At 43.5% G+C, this 27,451-nt stretch overlaps 1 protein-coding gene across 5 annotated transcripts in view; it reads left to right on the top strand.

Moving 5' to 3' along the window:
* The first annotated feature begins 814 nt into the window (after positions 1 to 814).
* TTLL5 (tubulin tyrosine ligase like 5) overlaps positions 815 to 27,451 on the top strand; it is an 899,574-nt gene continuing 872,937 nt past the window's right edge. For 3 of the 5 annotated variants that reach the window (XM_069208446.1, XM_069208448.1, XM_069208444.1), the window contains exon 1: positions 815 to 2,214. The gene's annotated coding sequence lies outside the window, so the exon portion shown is untranslated. The remainder of the gene's footprint in view (positions 2,215 to 27,451) is intronic. The other 2 variants (XM_069208447.1, XM_069208445.1) reach the window with 2 other exon arrangements.

Here is a 27,451-nt window from a genome sequence, read left to right as displayed (position 1 = left end):
TCCCGCCCAGCCATGTTAAATGCACCCCCCCACCCTATGGCATCCGCTGTATATTGCGAAAGCTTTAGATTGGTGGGCTGCTTCGTACACAGTTTTGACATACAACTAGAGTGCCAAAGTGTGTGTGTGTGTTGACAACAAAAAGGGAGATAGAAACATTCATCACATCTTTCAATTCAGAACATCTTCTTTTGTGTAATGAAGCGCCACTGGCCACAAGTCGTAAAACACAACGAGTCTTTGTTTTTCTACAGACCAACGATAACTTAATTGTTTATTACTAAACTACAGAAATAATAAATATGTATTTATATATTCTTGGACTCATCCTTACTTGTACAGAGGAGAAGGGGCCTAATTGTCACAGCTGCCGACTGAGGAACGAGGCCCGAGTTCTGGCATTGCCACAACATCATATTATAATGGGCAAATCACTCGCTAAAAATGCGCTTATTGTAGCATGTCATGCCACAGACTAGGCGTCGACGTGCCTAAAAAATACATCTGCCCTTGTTTAAATTAACCTGGTGTTTATGTGCTGTGATCCAGTGTCCTCGGCTACATAAAACCGCAAAAAAAAGAAAACAGTAGCACAAGCAAGTATCGTTCCTGCCATCGAAGTCCGCTTCGTCTGTAGTGAAATTAGGTATTCCGCACTAAAGCGGACATACCCACAGCACAGCTGGCGCCCAGTCCCGCTGCGTTAATACTGAGTTGGCGTTCTAGTAGTATTTCAAACTCTATGCCATTTACTGGCCGCAGAGAGGTTCTTTCGACCGGATGTGAAGTTGATAGGTGTTACGCGACCGGAACCGACAGTAAATGGCGCACGCGCACTGAGGTACTGCTTGTTGGTTGCTTTGGTAACTAAAGAAGCGGCGGGACTCAGGTGAACAAGAGTCAATTAGAGCCTGTCAAAAAAAGTTGAGCGCGAACAGCAGAAAATCTGAATCTGCTAACTTCGTCTGACCAAGAACTACTGAAAAAGGACACAAAAACAGAAAACCGGTGCCAGAACCAAACAACTTTGGTAAAGTGCCTGAATCCAAGAACCAAAGCCGGTGCCGCAACTTCAGAATTGGAACATTTTGGATGTGAGAAGGTAAGGATCGATCATGTCATCTGCTTCCATTGTAACCCGGTAACCGTGGCAGGAGCCGCACCTAGAATCAGAGGCAGAAGGAATATAAGGAAAAAGACCTGGACAGCTGGATCCACTACGAAAACATGACCCTTTGACTTCTAACTGAGAACAGAACTGTTGTCGCTTTTCCATGCAGAACCTGACTTAGAAACCGAGTACCGTAATTAGCACTTAAGAATCGGAGAAAAAACTCGTTGAACAACGCAAACAAGAGAGCTGAGCTAGATATTTGAATCTGAGACCTAACGTCAAAACCTCAAAACTCTCCATGGGTTTATATACTCAGAGAAGTTGACGAAGAGCCTACGACTAGGACGTAATGTCCCAGGAATTCATTTCTACCGTGAGGGAAGGGCACTGGTAGATCGCATGAGAACTGGAGCCAACGATTCCAGACGTACCTAGAACTTGACCCAGATCTTTAGACCTAGAAAAACAAGGAACCAAGAACCCGAAAACGGAACTCGGGGACGGCCCAAAACTTCAGCTTTGATATCTTCAAAAGAGTGGATGCAATGGCCTATTTTCCCACTATATAGGCAATACAAGTCAGTAAACTCTGCAACGTAATTTTCTGAGTCTCGAAAAAAGAATACAAAACCCGAATGAACCAAAAGCTCGGCTACGTAATTTGAGGAATAAAATACATACATATTTAAGTATCAGAGTCCCTCTAAGTGTATGTCTAAAACCAGAGATTTGAGTCCGCTGACACTCAAGGGTCAGGGTGAGTCAGGCTCCTAGAAGAGGGATGAAGGCTTAGCATGAGACTTGGGACTCCCGAAGCATGAAACACCTATCGACACCAAACGCACCAGGCCTCTGTGCTCCCTGCATACCGTGCTTGACCCAGGCTGTGATGTACTGCAGGACAGGACTCTCACGGTGTCCCGAGGAAGAGAAAGTATCTGCAGATTGAGGTGAACCCAGTTCTGCAGCAGGAAGTCGACAACCTCTTGTTTCGGCACCTACCTCCTGCCCCTGTGTATTTTGACCCGAAAATCATTTCTGTTGCACCCCCTCCACGAACAATGTCCCGAGACTGAGCCTGGCAACACCCCACTGATAAGGTAAGAATATTGTGTGGTAATGTGGTTAAAAAGTTTATTTGATGGTTGCTGATTTTGCCAGAATATGTAATGGGAGGTTCTTTATCACACGCCATTACTGGGATTAATTTGAGTAGCTCCACTTTCAGGAAGGACACATTGCACCGTAAACTGTTTACATTTTTAGAAATATTACATCAAATAGGATTCAAACACGACTACGCCCGAGTCCCATTTCAATTCGTTCTTTAAATCTCGGTCATAGATCTATACAACCATAATCTCAATTTTCTTGCCCCAAAATTGGGAACTCGTTTGATCAGCCATTTAGCATATTGCGATGATCCCTCCATTTGTTCAGAAACCCTCATAGGCCTCCAAACCCCTCCCATTTGTGCAAGGACTCCCACCCAACCAACGACCAACATGTTTTCCTAGCAAGTTCCCCGAACCTTTTCCACAAATCACTAGTGAGCCATTGTTGGGATTAAATTGGACGCAGTTTATTACACACATTAAAGAGGCAATACATGGTACATTAACATCACTCTAATGGTCGTCCAATGCCCCATGCAACCCCTTTACCATCAAGAACCTCTTGCGCTACTCTGTCTGTTGATCTGATCCTGGTATTGTTCAATCACTGCCTCCTTTCATCAGTGGATGGTACCTTCGACCTTCTGGGCTGCAAGTGGTGTGGCCACCTGCTGCTGACCCCTTGTGGCATCTTTGCCTGCTCTCTCCTGTCCCTGCCGTGAGGCATCCCAAGGACTTTGCCTGCACCCCATGTCCCTGCCATAAGGCGTCCCAAGGATCAGGTTGGGGCAAGCATCTTTTAGGCTTTTGTGCTTCAGACCAATCTGGGTTTATCTCCGCCTCGCTGCCTGTGGTCTCCCGACCAAAGGCAGCTCCACCTATTTGGACTAATTAAAACCATATAGTTCCAGGGCTCCTACTATGTTTAACAGAGACATATCTGTGCCAACAGCAGACAAGTGCACCCTGTCTGGCCCGTAGTAGCCTGCTGTTTTGAGATTAATGAAACTCTGCCTCACCAGACCCCATGAATTTGCCCTGCACTTTTGACATGGATATGTTGAATTTGCGCCTGGACCTTTCCAAGGCTCCGTGGTTGTGAGACGCCTCCACTGCGACCTTGCTTTTATTTCTGACCGCAAAATACCCGCCGGACGAAGCAGGCACAAAATTGCTGTCAATCCTGTTATCAAGGCTGCTAAGTGATCCTTCCGACCAAGGTCCACTAGGTCATTGCATCCCAGGTGGACCACCACCGCGCCCGCCTTTCTCCATGTTTCAGGGCCCGTTCCACCTCTGGGATAAGCTGGGCACATTTCATGCCTGGCCTACCTAGCTGGGTCACGTATGGTTCTTTAACCAGATTACACCAAAGATCTTCTGTGTCGCCCCCCACTGGTGTGCCTGCACGACATATGAGTGTCCAACAAGCCAGACAATGCGCTTGCTGTTGGCCAAGTTATAACGTTCTGCTGTTTTGCCAGCTAGGGCATTGTCCACCAATTTGGTCAAGTCGCATTAACCCCTTCGCTACCAGGCCTTTTCGCCCTCCTGTGCCAGGCCTTTTTTTGCCTATTTGGGGCAGTTCGCGCTTAGGCCCTCATATCTTTTTGTCCACATAACCTAACCAAGCCAAATTTGCGTCCTTTTTTTCCAACATCCTAGGGATTCTAGAGGTACCCAGACTTTGTGGGTTCCCATGAAGGAGGCCAAGAAATTAGCCAAAATACAATGAAAATCTCGTTTTTTTCAAACAATTTGGAAAAAGTGGCTGCAGAAGACTGCTTGTGGTTTTTCCCCTGAAAATGGCATCAACAAAGGGTTTGCGGTGCCAAACTCAGCAGCTTCCCAGCTTTCAGGAACAGGCAGACTTGAATCAGAAAACCCAATTTTTCAACACAATTTTGGCATTTTACTGGGACATACCCCATTTTTGCAATTTTGTGTGCTTTCAGCCTCCTTCCAGTCAGTGACAGAAATGGGCATGAAACCAATGCTGGATCCCAGAAACCTAAACATTTCTGAAAAGTAGACAAAATTCTGAATTCAGCAAGGGGTCATTTGTGTAGATCCTACATGGGTTTCCTACAGAAAATAACAACTGAAAAAGAAAAATATTGAAATTGAGGTGAAATAAACATCAATTTTTCTCTACGTTTTACTCTGTAACTTTTCCCTGCAATGTCAGATTATCGACAGCAATATACCGTTACGTCTGCTGGACTCCTCTGGCTGCGGGGATATATAGGGCTTGTAGGTTCATCAAGAACCCTAGGTACCCAGAGACAATAAATGAGCTGCACCCTGCAGTGCGTTTTCATTCTATACCGGGTATACAGCAATTCATTTGCTGAAATATAAAGAGTAAAAAATAGCTATCAAGAAAACCTTTGTATTTCCAAAAAGGGCACAAGATAAGGCGTTGAGGAGCAGTGGTTATTTGCACATCTCTGAATTCCGGGGTGACCATACTAGCATGTGAATTACAGGGCATTTCTCAAATAGATGTCTTTTTTACACACTCTCCTATATTTGGAAGGAAAAAATGTAGAGAAAGACAAGGCGCAATAACACTTGTTTTGCTAATCTATGTTCCCCCAAGTCTCCCGATAAAAATGATACCTCACTTGTGTGAGTAGGCCTAGCGCCCGCGACAGGAAACGCCCCAAAACGCAACGTGGACACATCCCATTTTTTTGTAAGAAAACAGAGGTGTTTTTTGCAAAGTGCCTACCTGTAGGTTTTGGCCTCTAGCTCAGCCGGCACCTAGGGAAACCTACCAAACCTGTGCATTTCTGAAAACTAGAGACCTAGGGGAATCCAAGATGGGCTGACTTGTGGGGCTCTGACCAGGTTCTGTTACCCAGAATCCTTTGCAAACCTCAAAATTTGGCTAAAAAAACACATGTTCCTCACATTTCTGTGTCAGAAAGTTCTGGAATCTGAGAGGAGCCACAAATTTCCTTCCACCCAGCGTTCCCCCAAGTCTCCCGATAAAAATGATACCTCACTTGTGTGGGTAGGCCTAGCGCCCGCAACAGGAAATGCCCCAAAGCGCAACGTGGACACATCCAATTTTTTTTAAGAAAACAGAGGTGTTTTTTGCAAAGTGCCTACCTGTAGATTTTGGCCTCTAGCTCAGCCGGCACCTGGGGAAACCTAGCAAACCAGCGCATTTTTGAAAACTAGAAACCCAGGGGAATCCAAGATGGGGTGACTTGTGGGGCTCTGACCAGGTTCTGTTACCCAGAATCCTTTGCAAACCTCAAAATTTGGCTAAAAAAACACATGTTCCTCACATTTCTGTGACAGAAAGTTCTGGAATCTGAGAGGATCCACAAATTTCCTTCCACCCAGCGTTCCCCTAAGTCTCTCGATAAAAATGGTACCTCACTTCTGTGGGTAGGCCTAGCGCCCACGAAAGGAAATGGCCCAAAACACAACGTGGACACAACATATTTTTTCACAGAAAACAGGTGTTTTTTGCAAAGTGTCTACCTGTGGAGTTTGGCCTCTAGCTCAGCCGGCCCCAGGGGGGAGGGCAGAAATGCCCTAAAATAAATTTGCCCCCCCACCCCTCCCAAACCCCCCCTGCCCGGGAGCGACCCTTGCCTACGGGGTCGCTCCCCCTACGTGACATTGGCGCCAAAAAACAAATCCCCAGTGCCTAGTGGTTTCCACCCCCTTGGGGGCAGATTGACCTAAAATCGACCAATCTGCCCTCAAGGGGGGCAGAAATGGTCTAAATACAATTTGCCCCCCAGGGGAGCAACCCTTGCCTGATGGGACGCTCCCCATCTCTAAAAAAAAAAAACACCCCCAAAAAATTTGCCCTGGCGCCTAGAGGTTTCTGCCCCCCGGGGGCAGAAATGGCCTAAAATAACCCCCCCCCCCCGGAACGACCCTTGCCTACCGGGTCACTCCCCCTGCGTGACATTGGCGCCAAAAAACAAATCCCCGGTGCCTAGTGGTTTCTGCCCCCTTGGGGGCAGATTGACCTAAAATCGACCAATCTGCCCCCAAGGGGGGCAGAAATGGTCTAAATACAATTTGCCCCCCAGGGGAGCGACCCTTGCCTGATGGGTCGCTCCCCATCTCTAAAAAAACAAACAAACAAAAAAAAAACACACACAAAAAAAAATTGCCCTGGTGCCTAGAGGTTACTGTCCCCGGTGGGGGGGGCAGAAATGGCCTAAAATAAATTTGCCCCCCCCCTTCACCCCCCGGGAGCGACCCTTGCCTACGGGGTCGCTCCCCCTGCGTGACATTGTCGCCAAAAAACAAATCCCCGGTGCCTAGTGGTTCTTGCACCCTTGGGGGCAGATTGACCTAAAATCGACCAATCTTCCCCCAAGGGGGGCAGAAATGGTCTAAATACAATTTGCCCCCCAGGGGAGCGACCCTTGCCTGATGGGTCGCTCCCCATCTCTAAAAAAACAAACAAACAAACAAAAAAAAAACACAAAAAAAAAATTGCCCTGGCGCCTAGAGGTTTCTGCCCCCAGGAGGGGCAGAAATGGCCTAAAATAAATTTGCCACCCCCAACCCTCCCCCCCCCCCCTCCTGGAGCGACCCTTGCCTACGGGGTCGCTCCCCCTGCATGACATTGGCGCCAAAAAACAAATCCCCGGTGCTTAGTGGTTTCTGCCCCCTTGGGGGCAGAGTGACCTAAAATCGACCAATCTGACCCCAAGGGGGGCAGAAATGGTCTAAATAAAATTTGCCCCCAGGGGAGCGACCCTTGCCTGATGGGACGCTCCCCATCTCTAAAAAACAAACACACAAAAAAAAAAAACAAAACAAAACAAAAAAAAAATTGCCCTGGTGCCTAGAGGTTTCTGCCTCCGGGGGGGGGCAGAAATGGCCTAAAATAAATTCCTCCTCCCAACCCCCCCCCCGGGAACGACCCTTGCCTTCGGGGTCGCTCCCCCTGCGTGACATTGGCACCAAAAAACAAATCCCCGGTGCCTAGTGGTTTCTGCCCCCTTGGGGGCAGATTGACCTAAAATCGGCCAATCTGCCCCCAAGGGGGGCAGAAATGGTCTAAATACAATTTGCCCCCCAGGGGAGCGACCCTTGCCTGATGGGACGCTCCCCATGTCAATAAAAAAAAGAAACAAAAAAAAAAAAAACACCCCCAAAAAATTTGCCCTGGCGCCTAGAGGTTTCTGCCCCCCAGGGGCAGAAATGGCCTAAAATAAATTTGCCCCCCCCGGAGCGACCCTTGCCTACGGGGTCACTCCCCCTGCGTGACATTGGCACCAAAAAACAAATCCCCGGTGCCTAGTGGTTTCTGCCCCCTTGGGGGCCGATTGACCTCAAATCGACCAATCTGCCCCCAAGGGGGGCAGAAATGGTCTAAATACAATTTGCCCCCCAGGGGAGCGACCCTTGCCTGATGGGTCGCTCCCCATCTCTAAAAAACCAAACAAACAAAAAAAATTTGCCCTGGCGCCTAGAGGTTTCTGCCCCCCCCCCCCCCCCCCCGGGGCAGATCGGCCTAATAACAGGCCGATCTGCCCCCAGGGGGGGCAGAAATGGCCTAAAATAAATTTGCCCCCCCCAACCTTCCCCCTCTCCTGGAGTGACCCTTGCCTACGGGGTCGCTCCCCCTGCGTGACATTGGCGCCAAAAAACAAATCCCCAGTGCCTAGTGGTTTCTGCCCCCTTGGGGGCAGATTGACCTAAAATCGAACAATCTGCCCCCAAGGGGGGCAGAAATGGTCTAAATACAATTTGCCCCCCAGGGGAGCGACCCTTGCCTGATGGGTCGCTCCCCATCTCTAAAAAACAAACAAACAAAAAAAACACACAAAAAAAAATTGCCCTGGCGCCTAGAGGTTTCTTCCCCCCCAAGGGGGGGCAGATTGGCCTCATCAAAATAGGCCAATCATCCCCCAAGGGGGGCAGAAACGGCCTAATTATAATTTGCCCCCTAGGGGAGCGACCCTTGCCTGATTGGGTCGCTCCCCATCTCTAAAAAAACAAACAAATAAAAAAAAAACACACAAAAAAAATTTGCCCTGGCGCCTAGAGGTTTCTGCCCCCCCTGGGGGCAGATCGGCCTAATAATAGGCCGATCTGCTCCCGGGGGGGCAGAAATGGCCTAAAATAAATTTGCCCCCCCCCCCCCCAGGGAGCGACCCTTGCCTAAGGGGTCGCTCCCCTTGCGTGAAATTCACGCAAAGAAAAAACTCCCTGGTGTCTAGTGGTTTCTGCCCCCCTTGGGGGCAGATTGGCCTCATCAAAATAGGCCAATCATCCCCCAAGGGGGGCAGAAACGGCCTAATTATAATTTGCCCCCTAGGGGAGCGACCCTTGCCTAAGGGGTCGCTCCCCACCTAAAAAAAAAAAAAAAAAAATGATCCCTGGTGCCTAGAGGTTTCTGCCCCCCCCCCCCCTGGGGGCAGAAAAGGCCGTCCTGAAAAATGGCCCCCCCTGGGAGCGACCCTTGCCCAAGGGGTCGCTCCCTTATGTCACTTTGTAAAAAAAAAAAAAAAAAAATCCCTGGTGTCTAGTGGGGTTTCAAAAGCCGGATTGCAAGCAATCCGGCTTTTGAAACCCTGGGAGAGACTTCAAAGGGAAGGAAATACATTTCCTTCCCTTTGAAGCCCCTCCGGGCCTCCCCCAGTGATTGAAAGAGAAATGCTTTGCATTTCTCTTTCAATCGCACTGGAAGCTCTGGCCCTGTGACTAATCAGCGCGCGCTTGCGCGCTGACGTCACAGGGGGGGGGGGTGTCGGGGGTGGAAGGGGAAGGTCTTCCCCTTCCATCCCCGCCTTGGGGGGGAGGGGGGTGCACGGGGGGCGCGCTAGCGCTCCCCCAAGTTCCCCTGTGCCTTGGACGAGGTGACCTCGTCCACGGCACAGGGGAACTGTAGCCTTGGACGAGGTCACCTCGTCCAAGGCACAGAAGCGGTTAACCAGCTCCCACTGTGATTCAGGTATCGCGATCCTGGTGGGGCCTGCATGCGGTGCCAGTTCCTTGAAACGCTGCATCTGAAAACGAGACAGTGTCAGCCACAGCGCTCTCGCATCCCAGTATGTGCCTTCCCCTCACTGCAATGTTGCCCTTGAGTTGACACCCCACAGGGAAACGTAGCAGGCGTACCACCGCTGGGCAACGCACTGTGCCCCTGTTCACCTCCTGCACCACCCCGTAATTGTCCGACCAGAGTGTAATCTGTTTGTTGTTTAGTCTTTCTTCCCATATGGAGAAGGCCACTATAATGGGAAACAGCTCTATGAGGGTCATATTGTTTGTGTATCCATTCTGTACCCATGTTGCCAGCCAGCGGACTGGGCCCATGCAGTGCCCAAGATTGCCCTAAAAACCTCCCCCTCAGGCTACATCAGTAAATAGCTCTAATTGCTCAGCTGTTACCCACGGGTTGCGCCAAAGAACAGTTCAGTTGATGTCGTGAGCCACTGTTTAAGGTCCTGTTACTCCTTGCGTAATCCTCACTCTGTGATGCTTTTCTGTGAGACCCCTGCACAACAAAGCTAACCTCCTAGCAAATGGTCTGCCTACTGGTATGACCCTGCCTGCAAAGTTTAGCCGCCAGATGAGTTGTTGTACCACACCCAGCGTTGCTTTTTTCTTCAGGGACAGCACTTCTATTGCTTCCATCAGCTGATGTACCTTAGTTTGTGGCAATCTGCAAACCACATCCACGGTGTCTAATATCCCTAGGAAGGACAGGTGTGTTTTTGGCCCTCTGTTTTTACCCTGGCCTGTAGCACCCCTAGGTGTCTCGCTGGGGCCTGAAAACATGTGAGAAGCTCCTGGCAATCTGCTGAGCCTTGTGCTCCGATGAACAAGAAGTCGTCTAGGTAATGGGTGACCCAACCCTTCCTGCAAGTTGTGCTCACTGCCCATTCCAAGAACGTACTGAATGTCTCAAAGTAAGCACAATAGATAGCACAACCCATTGGCATACATTTGTCGTAATAGAATTCCCCGTCTATCTGAAAGCCCATCAGGTGGTGGCTGTCTGGTTGTACCGGTAATAAGCAGAAGGCAGATTCTATGACAGGTTTAGCTAACAAGGCTCCTTTTTCTGCTGCCCTGGTGCTATCTAGTGCATCATCCACTGTGGCATAAGACACTGAGCAGCTGTCCAGGCCCAGGCCGTCGTTCACTGACTTGCCTGGTGGGTATGATATGCGATGTATAAGCCTGAATTTGCCCTCCTCCTTTTTGGGGCCCACCCCTAGTGGTGACATGATGAATGTTACCATTTGGGGTTAAGAATAGGGGCCTGCCACTCTGCCCAGCACTAGCTCCTTTGTTATCTTTTGCTGGCAACAGTTGGGTTGTCGTTCATGGACTTCAAATTTTTGCACGGGTGTTTGTCTCACTCGATGACTGTCCAAATCTACATTTTCTCACTGAAGCCCTCGTCATACCACAGCCAAGCATCACCCTGGTATTTTTGCTGGGCAGCGTGTACCTGCTGTTCATGTAGGAACAAAGCTGCTGCGCTATCTGGGAATTTCTCCCCAAACATACTGGCTAGTGTGCGGAAGGCCTTCAGCCACTTTTCTATTGACCTTTCAACTGGAAACTCGATCAGCAGTCCGGTGAAACCGCAGATAGCTATGATTACTTGAGTTTTACTTTAGAAGCAAAGCCGTCTGCATTGCACCACTTGGAAAAATCAAAGTCAAAATCTACCATGGTAACCAATGCCCTGAAATGATTTGCCCTATTATACAACAGCTGTGCTTTCAGCCCAACAATCTATGCTTAAAATGCCAAACATGTTCGAGTCCTGTCTTATTGATCGTAAGCACTCAGTGTGATGAACATAGACAAACTCAACATTATTTTTGTCCAAAATGTAAGATTGCTAGTCAATTGTGATCTGCCCCCAGTTAAATCTTTCATCTAGGTATCTCAAAAAATGAATTATTTTTTGCGAATATGCTTCTTCAAGCCACAACTCAATGAAGGGCTTGATTTATCAAGAGAGAACGGAGAGCCCTTCTACTTCCTCTCCTTTCTTACGGAAAGGCATTGCTGCCTTACTAAAAGAACATAGTTTGCCACCTATTGAAGAGTAACTGAAAATGGTGAAATCTAATCACAAATATGTCATTAGAAAAGCTTTGTAAGAGTTGCTTTATATGAGAGATCCAATTAACGAGATATACATCGGCAGGGTACCTTATGGAACGTTACTTTTTGCCCTGGCAGCTCTACATTGACTCAAACATGGAAGCTGTAATCACACGTACATTTTTAAGATTTCATCTCCTGGATATCCCCGTTATGAGTTTTAGGGTTCTTGGAATATCATCTAGACTGGTCCTGCCTACAGGCTCTGTAATAATGTTCACAAAACCCTAAAGCACATTCAGATGTCTATGACCAGGCCTGATGGACGTTAGAAGGAAATACTTTTTACCAACCTTTAGGAAGCTTTGACTTCGAGCAATAAAATAAGTCACAAGGGTGTGTTTCTCTCTACAAACAAATGGTCATATTGTGAAACTGACTAAGTTTTTGGGCATAGCTCTAACAGATTTAAATATGTGGATGGTCGCACCAGGGAAGCACACTAGCACCTAACCTGATGCCCAGATCTATATGTTGAAGTATTCATACCTAGGGTAGCACGTTTATTTATTTACTTGTAGGCTTTTAGTTTCAGATTAGTGATAGCCATCTCCAGTACAGTTGCTGATCATATGATTTTGTTTACTGTAATTAAGTAAAAAATACACAATAAAGTACTACCATACCGTAAGCAAATAGCTCGGTTCCTCTTCCTGGTGACTCTCCTGTGTGATTACATTTGTAAAGGCATTTTTCAGATGAATTGTGCTCCGGTCAATATCAGATATTTCCAAAGTAGCTTTGTGTCAGATTTTATTAATTAGTATCTTCTTCCTTGCCTTTTCATTACTGAAACATGATTGAGGGATAATTGAGATTTTCCTAGCCTTGGTGTCTGAAAGGATCCCTTTATGATGTGATATTGTAATTTTTTCTTCCCAGGGTTTCTGGGTGTTGTTTTTTTGGCTGCTGTTGAATTAAAGCAGGAAAAGTAAGCACAATAGGAGCCTCCGGTCTTGACCTAAAATTGTATCTGTCATTTGGATGTTTAGCTTCTTGAGTGTTATTCTATAACAGTACTTAACTGGTAAGGATCAAAAAGAGGTGGGGGCACCAACTAAATCATAAATCCAAGCTGGCGTTCATAAATCCAAGCTAACGGTGATGATGGGGATGTTGGTAACAGGCTCAGTCACCAAAGAATCTGAAGAGGCAGATTTCTTGCTCACGTTTACGGTAATGACCCTGCAGCCATTAAGGGATTGCTTTGCTATAGCCCCTTTGTCCTAGTGCTTGTTTTCCTTAATCTGTTTTCAGAGGTGATTTCAGGGTGGACGTGAGACCCAGCTCAATGTCTATTGGAAGGGAGCATAAACATCTGGTGAGATTATCTCTCTGTTCTTCATACTGCTTCCTATAATGTGATCTAAGCACTTGCATCAGATGCTGTCACCTCTGCTGCTTCTTGTCTAGATCTAGTTCTAAGCAAGAACGTGAGTACTCAGTTTTTTCAGCTATGTCCAGTGCCTTGGACCATTTCTCCTGCTTCGCTGATATGCTGTTTTATTCTATGAAGAACATTCCACCCAGGGCTGATAAAATAACACTAGAAGCATCCTTACAATGTTTGCAGTTGATTGATGCTTATATGCTGATCTTTTCAACTAAACTATCCTCACTGTCCGGGGAGGATTGTATAGCATTGCCCGTATTCATTATATGGAACAAAAACATACCTGTAATCTCTGGATCCATGGAGATTGTAATGCACAGTTAAAAATCCTGGCACAGAACAAATTTTGACGATAATGTAGTATCGAAGCTAAGAGAAACATATCTCAGGAGAGATTCCATCAACTGCAGACAAGAACTGAATCTGAGGCCGACACATGTTTCATATCTTAATAATTAATGTTGTCACTTAATCAGGACAAGTAAATCATATTTTTGCCTTAACCAAGCTCCTGCACTTTGCCACTTGATGTTTACCTTTGCCTGGTTTATTCATGCCTCAAGGTAATGGCAACTGCATTTTAATCTTCACATTGTACCTAAAACTAGACAACCTGTGCTTTAACGTCTCACAGAATAACGAGTGACCTCACATTGCATGTCAATTTTATCACATCCTGCTAAGATTGTTTTTATCTTGCCCTGATTAAACAACAGCATTAATTATTAAGTTGCAAAATGTGTTGGCTTCAGGTTCAGTTTTCGCTTTCATTGACTTAAATCACTAAATAGCTCTTTGTGAGCATAGAAGAATTACTATTTACATTAAGTTCTTGGTCTAAGAATCTACTTTACTCAAACTATTTAACAATTTAGTTCCCCTGAATCTGTCACTCCTTGATACTGTTAATGTCTGGGAGGAGCCTTAAACTTTCAGAGATTTTGCAGAAGGTCCAATATCTGGGTTGCTTTTCAGTTACAACCGTTTTAGCCTATTCCCTCCACTATTTAGAGACCCTGCAAGTTATTTCAAGTGTTACAAATTTTCATTTCTCTCCCCTTAGCTAAATGTGACGTTCATGCACCTTTTTTAATCACAGAGGTCAAGAAGGTCCATTCCCGCCTCCCGCAATGACTCTCATTGGCCTCCAGGAGCAGTACTCAGCCTTGTTCCTGGAATTTACATTTCCAGTAGCCTCAACCTCTATTTCCTTAATTGTTTTACATCTAATAAGCAGGCAACCTGCAATCAAGAAGATTCTCCTTCTAGCTTTAACAGGAAAGTTTATGCTGAGACTCTAGGCAGATGGTTCTTTGGCTACTAAATAGCTCTTTAATACCCATGTTATTCTGGTAGATCTGCAGAGGGCTATGATTACATCACTTATTAAGAAGGGTGCTATATAATCAATGGAAGTTATTAGCAAAGTTTTCAAGTTTAAACTTTGATACATACCCATTAATTATCCATGCAAAAAAATTTAATCGCAGTTTAACAGTTTGATTATTTAAGCATGCATTAAAATCTCACAAGTTATTTCATTATTCATCAGCTCAGAGAATATTTTTAAATATTGTCATTTTCTTCTGTGAAATACGTGGTCTCTGCTTCTTGTTATGTAACATAATTTCTAGCACAGTACACATTTGAGGTTTTTTGAACAGTGAGAACACCAGTGATGGACAACAGTTTGTAAAATGTTGGCGTAACAAGAATAGATGACATAGTAACTTGTTACTCCACTTTTGTTTGACATCTTCAGCCCTTCTGGTTACACCCTCCTTCATATGAACAGGTCTGACGAAATGGGAACTAACCTAATATTACTATACAAAACCTCATGGAAATTCAACAAATCAGATTCCCCTTTCAACCCTCCTTTGAACTTATGCCAGTCGCAAATCAGCCTTACAATTATGAAAATGTTGCTTGTACATCATGTACTGTCACTCGGGTTACACCCCTGCTTCTTATAGCTTTTCAATGACCTTTTCACTTCTGTGACATCACACTACTCCACCAGATATCTTAGGATCATTTAACATCCCCGGAACATTCTGAAAAATACTCTATTCTAAATACTCTTTAGGACCTCCTCAGCAAACCTATGTGATTGAATCTCTTAAAAATAGGTAAGGCCATCAAACCTCACTGGACTGACCATCATGCCCTTCCTTTCCATATAACTTCTGCAAAATGAGAAAAGCAAAACCACAGCTCTCTGAAAAACTACAATCTATGGCGAGAGATAACAGCTTTGGACAGGAAACATTGACCATTACTAAAACTAAACAACCATAAAGATCAATTATGTAGCCAGGGCATTGTAGACAAATCATTCAAAGATACAAAATCAGCCCACAAACTGAAATACAGCAAAAGGACCTCCATAAAACTTAGAAGGATCTTGCCTGAACATCAAACCCTGAAATCCTAAAGGCCATGAAATCTCAGAGATAAGACATACTGTTGTAGAAACCAGTTCTGTGAGTAAGCAAATCATCCAAAACTCCTTTCCCAAATTATCAAGCACTGCACTATTTTATCCCAAAGCTAAGCATCTGTTACTCAACCCCACCATCAGCTAATGTTATTGCCAGCCTCTTCCACAACAAGATCGTAAAAATATACACAGGTATCCCTGAAAGAAGTATCACAGAATGGTCCTCATTCGAAAATCTTGACATCAAAGTGAAACTCTTCATTATAGCTTGGACCAATCTCACATCATATGTAGATAAACCAGTCCCAGTGAAGCCTGTAAAATGCTGTGCTAAAAACACTGCCCACTTATTCTTGGAATGGTAACTAGGCCAAGGCTATATAGCACGTCAATACATCTATAAAAATAGCCCACCTAACCGTATTTTAGGTATCCAGCACCTGGTGTCACGTGACAATATTTATCAAGTCTTGCTGATCCCTAATTGTTTTGGTCATATTAGCAAACTGGATAAGCACACCAGGGTGTAAACCAACATACTCGTCTGCGTTTTAGTGGCACTGAGATTTCTTTTGTCGTTTGCACCAGTACACACACATTTCACTTCCTAGATTACATGAAATACCAGTCTGTTTTATGAATATACAGCCATATTGTGGAGTTAAGCACATGCACATCAACAGCAAGCATCCAGCCATTTGTGTGGAGTTGAATATACATAAAAGTAACATTAAGAGTACCGCTGCCACACATTTTACGGATACTCCAATTTCTTCAAAACTGCCTGAGTAATAGAGATAACAAATTGTGCCAAAAAAAGAGAAAACGATAATTATTAGTGAACAACTCTCTAATGAACTCATGTAGAAAAATGAGCAAATAGATACAGGAAATAGAAAAGCATCCTGAATTAAATGGATAAGAGTAATAAAACATTCTTCTGGGAAACGTCATATTTAAATATTTTATAGTCAATTAAAGATGCTAAGTCACTGTGCATTTGATGTAATTCTGGGTAGACCTTTTGCAAAGCAAGAATTGAGACATCTCAGTAAGAATACACACGGGTAACACTGATTTATCTGATATAGTTAAATTGCTTATAACCTAATATAAAACATTTAAAACTATATTGTTCTAGGACCATGTATAGATTTTCAAAAGAACTAACACCCTTGCATGTTTTTATCAGGAAAAAAAACAAGTATTCTGTCAGACTTTGATGGTTAAGACAAATATAATCTAGAGTGAAATGTATCACATAGTCAGTTCCAAGAATTCACTAATATCCTTCTTACGCCCGATATGTAAATCTAGGATTCTTACCTTGTATATGACTCTTAATTAAATCTTAGCTGTAGTCATAATAATGTAAAATAAAGAATACTTTTGGCTTTGTTTCACTTTTATTTTTGAACTGTTTTATGAAAGATTATAAATCTTGCTTAATGCACATAAAGGATGTGTCCATGTAGTCCTCCTCCAGTCTGTGCCATTGTGTGCGCAGAGAAGAACTGGCAGTGAGACGCTTGAGTACTTCTTATTAAATTTGATGGTGTGAGAGAGTATGAACGGCGCCAGAGCTGACATGAGAGGCAAGATGAGAATTGGGCAATCCTTGAAGAGTCCCAAGGCATAACCACAGCTGTCAGAGTAGAACGTCACATGCTCTGGGATGCAGTAACGGGTGTAAAAAAGTGCATAGAAAGACCTTGAACCTTCCCAGGACTGAACTCCATGCAACCAGCCTCATACTGCATATGGCTTGGAGTTGCCTTTATGCAGTGGCCCCATGTGGGGTTTGTAGCTACGCAATTAGTCCTTTCCAGGGATTAACTGAAGCAACACACAAGTTATAAAATAAAATTGGACACCGAGATGGTATTGTTTGAGAATTTTAGGAGAGTTAACCAATTGATTAACTCCCTCTGGTACAGTAAGCCTACGGAAGAAATGTTGCTTGTGATATAGAAGTATGTTTGCATTGAAGGAAAGATTACCAATGAGGTAACTACGAGGAAGAAATTATTTTGGTGATTGCCTGAGTCCTATTTTTCCAATTTTGAGTTTTGAGATCCTAGCATACAACCAGGGAATGGGTGATCTGTTGTCAAGTAATCAGCTGAAATAAAGTGCTTTATATATAAACACCATTCTCTTTGTAGATAATTATGATCTGGTTTTGTGTGCATGAGCTTGGGGTATGTTTATGCTGGGTTTTGTTGGGCTGGATCTAAAACGTATGTTTGTGTGGTAGGTGACTGTGCGGTTGATTTGACAGTACATTGCCAACTATACAGATTTGGTGTTGTGTTGTACTCCTAAGGGTGGAGGATATAAGGGTTCTTTATAGTTTTGCTGTTTAAAATGACTATTTGAAGAGGCGTCTGAAATGATGGTATGTGATTGTGTTGCTGAGTGTAGAGTGCTGTGGGTTATACAGTAAGACAAATTCTGGTATATTGAAAGTGTGTTAGCTTTTTACTATTTGGGGGTTGGTATGGTGTGTATTATGTTTTGGTGATATGTGCACCTTAATAGTAGTTATTCTGTAAAATATAGCAGCTGAATACATATGTGTATTGTTAATTTAGACCCCTTGAAGAGTAAGTAATGAGGTCCGCATTACAGAAACCAGGTAAGCAGATTTATAATCTACACTACCTACCTAGAAGAAGTTAAGCAACCAGTCTGAATGATGCATGTAGAAATTATATTCCTTTGTCTAATGTGTATTGTTCGTGTAACTGAGGTGTTTTTGTCTACTGGAATCTGCCGGTGTCAGGGCTTTCCTTTGTGAGAGAAGTGTAAGCACAGAGAATGGGAACTTTACGTTTGCAGATACATAGATCCAACAGCAGTTGTTAGTTAAGGTCAAGGCTTTATAAAAATTGAATATGTAGACTTCTTGGCATTGTTTGTCCTGCTAAGATGCCTGCATGAGAAACCCTTACTTACCTGCCTATGAGAACTTTGAAGGAAGCAGAATCGGTCTTATTCTCCAAGTGGAGTGCCTTGACACCTTTTGAAGGTTTTTTCTAATAACATTTTTATTGTTTTTTTAAGAATACAGTCAGAATAGCAGAAGTATGTTGACCTAACTTTTGATTGCTTTGTGATGTGTTCAGAGGGTCTTGTAATTTATTCTCCCAATTTCCCTGTACCCGATTTGGTCTCTAACTGTAAGTTCTTCTCTGAATGAGGCAGCCCAATGTGTTGTTTTTTTAAACCTATATTTAACTTTTGGGGCAGTCACGTGAACTTAATCCTGGCACATTTGCCTAAGGACAACTGCTGGTCATTATGAGCAATGTTTTCCAGTTTGTCCTCAAGCTGCAAACCCTCTTTCTGTTTCATTTGTCAGTTAGGTTCTTTAGACTCTGTCCTCTAATGTATGGGTTAGTATTTGAAATAGAAGAGTATGTTTCAGTGATCTGTTTAAACCAAAGACCAGTTTGTCATGGTGTTATTGAAACATTCTTAACGAAAGGTATTTCATAAACATTAAAACAATGTTTCTTGCGGAGAAATGTATATATTTTTAAGTTTTCACCTGGATGTTTTAACTGTGTACAAGCATCAGAAATGTGACCAATAAAGGCAGATTCTCAAATAAGCTACTCAGGCAGAGTGAGGCTATGTGCATCAATTGAGTGATTTTCAAAGGCTTGTGCAATAAGTCAATTAGATAATTCAAAACCAAGGGTCCAAATATTTAAACATATTGGCCGAAAGTTCATTTGGCACATTGTTTGATGCTGAAGTGCTGTGTGATAGTTAGACATATTTATATAGTGGATAAGACATTAGGTTCGGAGTGGGGAAAGATCCATCCACAAAGTAAGGTGGCTAACACGCTTGGTAGCTCTTGTGCGGTTCAATTTTTAGGGCTAGAACAGACAGACAGGCAGATGATTCAGCAATAGTGAGTTCCAGGTGGCCTGTCCACTCCATTGGATGTGGCCCAAGGTAGACCTTGGATATGAGCATGTTGGTACCTCCCATCCCATACATTGACCCAATGGCCCCTCCTCCTCCCTGGTGTCATAGATCAGAAAAGTAGCATGGCTGTAGTGTTGGCCTCTTTTAAACTCAAGATTAACTTGTGAGAGGGAACACAGGGACCTTTAGTGAAGCAGGTCTGTGAGAGGGTCCTTATGCCAGACGTAGCCGTGTTTACTGAGAGAATGGGTGAAGAGCTCCATGAGGTGGAAAGAGAGCCCTCCACACAAAGGTGATGGACTTGCAAATCGAGAAGGATGTGCACTCTTTTGACAGAAGCCTGTATCCTCTATCCTGCTTTCATAACCAGCTTTGATCTGCTAAGAGGGAAAAGGACCCACAGTGCTTTCCACATAACTCCTAAAGAATAAAATATACACATGATTAGAGAGTCTAACTTGTTTTGAGGGGAGCAAGCAGTTAAGGTTCCAGGATTATGGCTTTGAGGTATCCAACCATACATTTTTGATGATTACAGATAAGCCAGGATAGGTAAGGCCAATTTTCTCAGCTGCCACAATAATGAAGTATGTAACTCGCTCTGGCAGTTAATTTCTAAATCTCCAGTCTCTCCCTAGTGCTGTTCCTGTCTACCATTGTTTCTGTGATGAAATAGCTACTTTTTCATCAACAAAGTGAAATGCAAACAGCATCCTCACCTCCCTCGTAGTGTTCTAGTTTAGTGATGCTCCTCTGTTATAGTGCCTAGGGTACAGAAAGACTTAAGTAAATGGCCATCAGGGGAATCATTTACCAAAACAAAGAAATGCTGTAAATAAATATTTATGCATTTAGAAACCTGTAACATACTGAACGAAATTCACAAGAACTATTCAGATATCAGATGTTACAGATTCATACAACAAAAACAAATGAAGAAGCGGCCATACCAGCAATATAATGACAATCGGTTGGTATGTATTTGAACAAGAGGTTTCAAGGGATTCGTATTTTAACAACAAAACAAAATATGCACATCTATTCAGCGTATTGGTTGTACATATTTCATATATATAGTTTCACAGAGATAGAAGTGTGTGAAACACTCCTAATACAAGAGACACTCCTGGAGAGAGTATCCCTGTGGTGAAGGAAATAGCCCAATATTGACAAATCTGTGTGAAAGTAGTGGAATGTACATCGACTTTTAAGTCTCCTATTGTACAAATATTTCAATATTGTCCACAGGACTAATCATAGTAGGTAGGTAATGATGAGGACCCCTGAAAAACAGTTCTTCGAAAATTAGAAAAGGAATAAGCTTAATTATTCTTAAGGAAAGTTCTTCAATTTCTCCAGTTGGAAACCAATGCAAAAGTTTCATTATGTCTCATCACTGGGTCTTCCAGCCTCCCATCTTGCAAGACTGTGTGTACACAATGTAAATTTAGGCACTATCTCTAGAATGAAAATGCTTGATCAATTGCCGCGAAGAAACTTTAAAGTTGCTTCCTGGGTTATTAATCTTTTTATGGACTGAGGTTTTGGGTTTGTGCAGCACATGCAGCAGTATCACACTCAGGGGTATCTTATGTCTCGAAATCTTCATCATGTACACTGTCCGGAAATCAAACAGGTTTACTGTAGTGGTACAGAACGTGATAGCCAGGAACCATTTGGTGCCTGTATGTGATACGTAAGCCTACTGGAATATTTAAAATATTAAGAGGAAACACTTCCCCCACCAAATGGTGGCATGCTTTATCAGTATTGTTTCCTCTCATCCTGGTAGGACATTGCCACCTGTGTGGGCTCAACTGAGCCTGGGAGATCTCAAATATACAATTTCATCTGCAATTAGGGGGATTTCAGTTTAGTGTTATAAAATGGTCATGGGTATGCCCTAAATGTCTTTTTTATGGGGACCCATACCTTGATTAAAACATGTAACTTGGGTGCCAATTGGGAATCTAATGGTCCTAGCATCCTTGTCTTGCCAATATGTGTGAGCCGATTTTAAAATGCTTTAACGGTCACTCGGCTTGAGTCGGGTCTCCTTGGCCTTCCTGCTGACCCTTATCAGCTTCTGAAGGGGAATGTGAAAAAAGGAAGCATACGGCACTCCTACCTGAATGGTGCAAAAGACCTCTTTTAGGTTTTTAAGTATACTTCGTCGGCTCTGAGGGAGTGGACACTTCCTCCAAGGGACTAGGGTCTCTGGTCATTGCCTATATGACTCTCCTCGGCTGTGTGGTCCGAATTTTAGGGCCTAGCCATAATCATGTTTAACTCTAAACTGGACCCCCTGTAATTGGGAAGCAAATTGTATATTTGAGGGTTCCCAATCCTGGTGAGCCTACTCAGTTGGCAATATCCTACTGTGGTAAGAGGAAACACCGGTGATGAAGCATGAATCATTTAGTGGGTGAGGTGTTTCCTCTTAATATTTTAAATATTCCTGTAGGATTAGTGATCACACACAGGCATCAAGTGGTTCCTTGAATTTCACTTTCTGTGGTGAAGTCACTTATGACAAAGGGGAGGATATATGAAAAACATATATAAGCTCTCTCTCTTGACAATAAACTTACTGTAGTGGTGCACCTTCCACTTCCTGGGCTGTGAGTTATGGAACAGCCTCCCAGTAGCATTATGCAAATGAAAAACTTGAATTGGCAATGCCAGTAGACCTGACATTAATGTGCTAAATCGCGACACAGGGAAATAGACAGTGTCCCGGGGGTAGGGCACCACCACTGAGCCGGGCCTGAGAGATGGGGTCCTCAGGGCCATTGTAGGGCTCAGAGAGGGGGTTGGGGTTGTGTGCCCCCAACCCCCTTTATTTAAATCATGGCTCTGGGGTTGCGATTCTCAGGGCCTCTTCTGGGTTGGGCTCTGGGGTTGCGATTCTCAGGGCCTCTTCTGGGTTGGGAAGCGGGCCACACAACCTCCCTCCCCTTTATTTAAATTATTAGCTCCAGGGATGGATTCCCCAGAGCCTCTTGGGAGGGGGCGGGGGGGCACACGCCTCCTACCCCCCAAAAATATATGCCACTCCTTTGCCCTGGGCCCTGGCCCACCCAGGGTTTTTAATCTAAAAACAGGTGGGAGCCCTACCCTACCCCCTTATGCCTTTTTTCTTTTGTGTTTTTTTCGTTGTACTTGGCACTGAGTCCCGAATCATAAGAAGGATGCAATCACTTAATGGTTGATGTGATGGCAGCCAATTAGATTGCAGGATGAAATATGTCGGCTCCCCAGATACTCCTCGGCGTGATATATACAATTCTTTGAACCTTGACTTTTCCAAAGGTACTGAACAGATTAACACCAAAAAGCACTTCTGGACCAAGTTCTAGCTTTCTGCCAAATTTGGTGTAAATTAGTTCAATGGTTTTGGGCTGTAGCTATGTCTGAATTTCAAATGAAAAAATTAATGGAACAACGTGTTTAGGGACCACTGCCCCACCTTATCTTGGCCCTGGCTAGGGTGCATGATGCCCTCGCATTGCACTGCTAATTACTCCAAAAATTAGGGCTTTCATGATATTTTTGATAACATCATCGATAATATCAATGTAACATCTATATTAAAAATGTTGACGAAAAAATCTGTGCATTGCGGGGGCGCGAGCTATAATTATCTTAGGGCACAAGTTATAGGGCCAGATGTACCAAGAAGGCCTTTTACGAGTCGGAAATAGCGATTTTTAAAGAAATTCTGATTCGCAAAATGCAATGTATCACATTTGCGATTCGGTAATAGCGATTTCTTAAAAATCCCAAATGCTATTACCGAATCGCAAATTACGATACTAGCCCATTCGCGCCTATGGGCCTGTAGGCCCATATTTGCAAATTCTTTGCATTTCCAAAATTGCGATTTCTTAACTGGAAATCACAATTTTGGAAATGCAAAACCCCTGGGTGCTGGGGGCCAAAGGCCCCCTCTGCTGCACCCCAAAAAGTTTTTTAGGACATGTAAGGTGCACACATGCCAAAAGGGCATGTGTGCTTTACATGTAAATTTTTAAAATGCATTTTAAATGTATTTTTAAAATTTGCACTTGGTTACCAAATAGCAATTCCTAAATGCCCAATTCGCATATAGGAATTGCTTCTTACATGTGCTTTAGAAATCGCAAATAAGGAATCCTTATTTGCGATTTCTTATTTAGAGAGTCGCAATTTGCGACTGTCTAAACAGGGTCGCAATTTTAAGGAATCGCTATTTTAGCGATTCCTTAAAATTGCTTACAATATGCCTTTGATACATTCTGAAATGGCTTTTTGCTTTCACACCGTTTGCGAATGCAAAAAGCTTTTATAAATCTGTCCCATAGTTACTTGAGAAAACTAACTATAACTGGTGAATTTCTATGTTTTTATACATTTAAAAACTGAGCCTAACTATAACGTTCCTGTAACCTTTGGGATTTTTAAAGTGAATTTCTATGTTTTTTCTAATTCTATTTCCTAACTATAACGTCCCTGTAACCTTTGTTGTTTTCAGTGAAATATAATGTGTGTAACCTACTGGCTACAGTAGGTAGTTATAGTTAGGACCAAATTTTTCAATAGACAGTGCCTTTTTTGTTTTGCCAATAACTGTGGCACTGTTTGACGACTCTTCATGAAATTTTCAACACTATTACGAAAGTCAGTTCAGCTGCTGTGTTGAAATTTTCAGTGTGATTCGTCAAGCAGGGGCAGAGAAAAAGGGGGTTCCCAAAACACTTTTCTCCATTTTATGCCTATGGGATATTTTTAACACGACTACAGCCCGAAATGCTTAATAAAGGTAGATCTTGGTCCAGAAAGCGTGCTTTTTATAACTTGGTGTAAATCTGTTAAGTATTTTTGGAGTTTTTGAAGATTAAAAAATATAGATGCATAACAACGCGGATCCTTTGCAAATCCACCCACTGAGGATTCGCAGATCTGGGGAAAAGCAATGCCCTGATTGGCTAGCTGCAACCTAAAAGGAAAGTTGCATCCACCTTTTTGTTTCTCGCATTGGTCCTGGGGAGGTAAAAGTATCATGTCTAAACATAAGAGGTCAGGATAGAGGTATCCTGACCACATAGGACAGATTTAAAATTTGCCCAATTTCTTTTTTTGTCCATTCTGCGGATCCACCGTGGAGCTCAGGCCAGCCCCTTGTGTAAACACACAAAGGATGTGCAGGACCAGGGTCAAAGGATGGGGAAAAAATACACCCACTGCACCCAGCTCCATGCTGTGCACGGCCAAAGGGTTTGGGTGCATGTAGGAGGGTTGGCCCCTGGGCCTAGCCATAGGCCAGGCCCTGTGGCTAATTCCCACCACAGTGCAAGGCAGAGGTTGTATCAATGCGCGGTAAGTAGATATTACTTCACATTATAGAAAAAATAGACATTTACTGAACAAAATGAAGGCTATATGGACGTTATAGTTAGGTTGATGTTTTACTCGTACAAAACCATAGAAATTCAGCATCACCTTTTCGAAGCTTGCATCTAATTAAATGAGGGGTGTCGGGTGGCAGGACTCCCCTCCCCACCCGCAGCCCCTGTGACCGCCCCCTCCCTGAGGCAGAATATATAATGAAATGCAGGTGGGAGTAACCGCCCCACCCCCCCCCCATCAGCCCCTGTAACCACCACCTCTCGGGCACCCTCACCATGCAATGCTAATTACCCCACAAATTATGGCACTAATGACATATTTGAAAACATCAATGAAAATACAAGTGTAATATTTGCAGTAAAATTCTTGACGAGAAAACTGTGCATGGCGGCGCCTCGAGTTATAGTTACCATAGAGTAAAGTCACAGTTACTTGAGGTAACTCTAACGACACTGTAACTTTTTTTTTTTTTTTGTTTTAAGTGAATTTCTAGGTTTTTAAAATTCCATTTCCAAACTACAACGTCCGTGTAACCTTTGTTTTTTTCCAGTGTGTATGTATTTATGTGTGTGTGTGTGTGTGTGTGTGTGTGTGTGTGTGTGTATATATATATATATATATATATATATATATATATATATATATATTTTTTTTTTTTAATATATTTTTTTAAAAAATCTTTTTTTTTTACCCAGTGACAGTTGCCACTAGGTAGTTATAGTTAGAACCTAGTTTCTATAGAAAAAGCATTTTTTTTACTTGCCTATATCTTTGGCACTGGTTCCTGATTCTTCACAAAATGTTCCCCCCCAAAAAAAAAAAATACTACACTCACGTCAGCTGCTGTCTGGAAAGTTTCATGGTGATCCGTCAAGCGGGGGTCGAGAGAAAGGGAAGGGCCCCAAATGTGTTTTCTCAATGTTAATTTCCATAGGGACTTTGAACAGGAATAGTGGCCAAACCGCTGGAAAGATTTACACCAAGTTTGGCAGAAAGCTAGCTCTGGCGCCAGAAAGAGACCTTTTTGTGATTTGGTGCAAATCCATTCAGTGGTTTTTGAGATAATAAAGAAAAATCAAATGTGCATCTATAGGCATGTGGATCCTCTGCGGATTTGCGAATCCACGCACCAATAGCAAAGTCATGATTGGCTGGCTGCACCCTGAAAGGAAAGTTGCGGCTGACATTTTGTTCATCTGTACTCGGTTCCCAGAAGAGAAAGTAGAGATAAAAAGTGGCAGGAGTTAAAGAAGAGGTACCCTCACCCCATGGGACCTACGGGGGGGGGGGGGAGTCTGTGAGGGACCCCTCATGGGCACTACATTGCCTAAAACCACTTGAGAAGCCGAGGATCCAACCTGGAACCTCACGGATTTGGGTGGATTCAGGTAGGATTCGGGGATCCAGACCCCAATTTAAAATAAAACATACACTCACTCAGAGATCCATACACCTACTCACACACTTATTCACACACCGACCTACACAGCCACTCACACACCCACTCACAGACCCTCAAAACCACTCACACACCCACTCACAGACTTACACAACCAGTCACACACCCACTAAGACACTCATACAACCACACACACCCACTCGCACACACATGCAGCCACTTACACACACACACACACACACACACACTCACACCCTTACAGCTTTCACACACCCACTCACAAATCCTCAAAACCACCCACACACCCACTCAGAGCCACACAGCTTTCACACACCCACTTGCATGCCCACACAGTCACTCACAACGCCACTTACACACCCATACAACTGCTCACACACCCACTCACTTCTAATGTTTCATTGATATTTTTATTGAAGTTATAAAAGTTGTCATGAGTGCTGTAATATCTGGAGTAATTAGCAGTGCATGGTAAGGGCATGAGCTATAATTACCTTAGGCCGCGAGTTATAGTTACTTGAAAAATTATAACTATAATTATTCGTGCCACCTGCCTCGTATTTTCACCTGCTCACAGAATAATGAAGTTCACAGCTGTGGGATATGAAGGTATAAATCCCACAATGCCTCTGTGCACTAGAAAGACAGGTGTTTTAAACCAGCATGGAAAAAGACTTTAAACCATTTGATAAAGACAAGATGTCGAAACGCGTCATGGCGCTTGATTTATGCTGCTTAAGTAACTCTGCCTGTCATTAAATCAACTTGCTAAAGAATTCCCCTGGAGTGGGGTGTTTTTCTCTTGTGTGATTCTATATTAAGGGTTGTGGTCTTGACCCTTACACCAGCAGCGAAAATATATATATATATAATAGCCTTTAAAATTAATGGTTGAAAGGTCTTGGCAAAATGTTTTCAGACGCACTGAGTATTAGAGATAATGTGACCAAAGCAATCATTCACTGTGAGTCAGTGGTGAAGAGGCAGAGTGAAGGAGCTATGAAGCCAGGTTCTAGACACAAATTGCTGTGCATAGCTATTAAATTGAGAGTAGAATACAAACTTGATTTAGAATTACTTAAATACCTAGAGAAATTAATTTAGGGGAGGCTAAAAAATGAGTCACAGTTATGTCAGCACATTATTTATTTGGTCAAAACTTATAAGAAACAGAAAAAATACTGTGTTTTATAATCAAGACGTATGCATCCACAGACCCGACCTCCTTCTGAGTAACTAAGCTTATTGTAGTATCTGCTCTTATTTTCTTAGTATGGATCATACACAACGACAAATAATTGGTTAAAACTCTAAATGCGTCCACAGGGAACATTGCTTGTTTCTGACTCATAACAAAGATGTGAGATTAAGGGCCTGATTTGGATCCTGGCGGCAGGATTATCTATCACAAACATGACAGAAATCCTGTCTGCCGTATTATGATCTTCAGAGGATATTGTGGGTTCGCAAAACATCAGGTGGGATATCCGTCTCGTTTGTGACAGAGAAATCCCCTCTG

Source organism: Pleurodeles waltl, chromosome 9 (assembly GCF_031143425.1).
Source record: "Pleurodeles waltl isolate 20211129_DDA chromosome 9, aPleWal1.hap1.20221129, whole genome shotgun sequence".
NCBI lineage: Eukaryota > Metazoa > Chordata > Amphibia > Caudata > Salamandridae > Pleurodeles > Pleurodeles waltl.
Note: the sequence above shows the minus strand (reverse complement) of the source record. Positions and strands in the feature narration are given on the sequence as shown.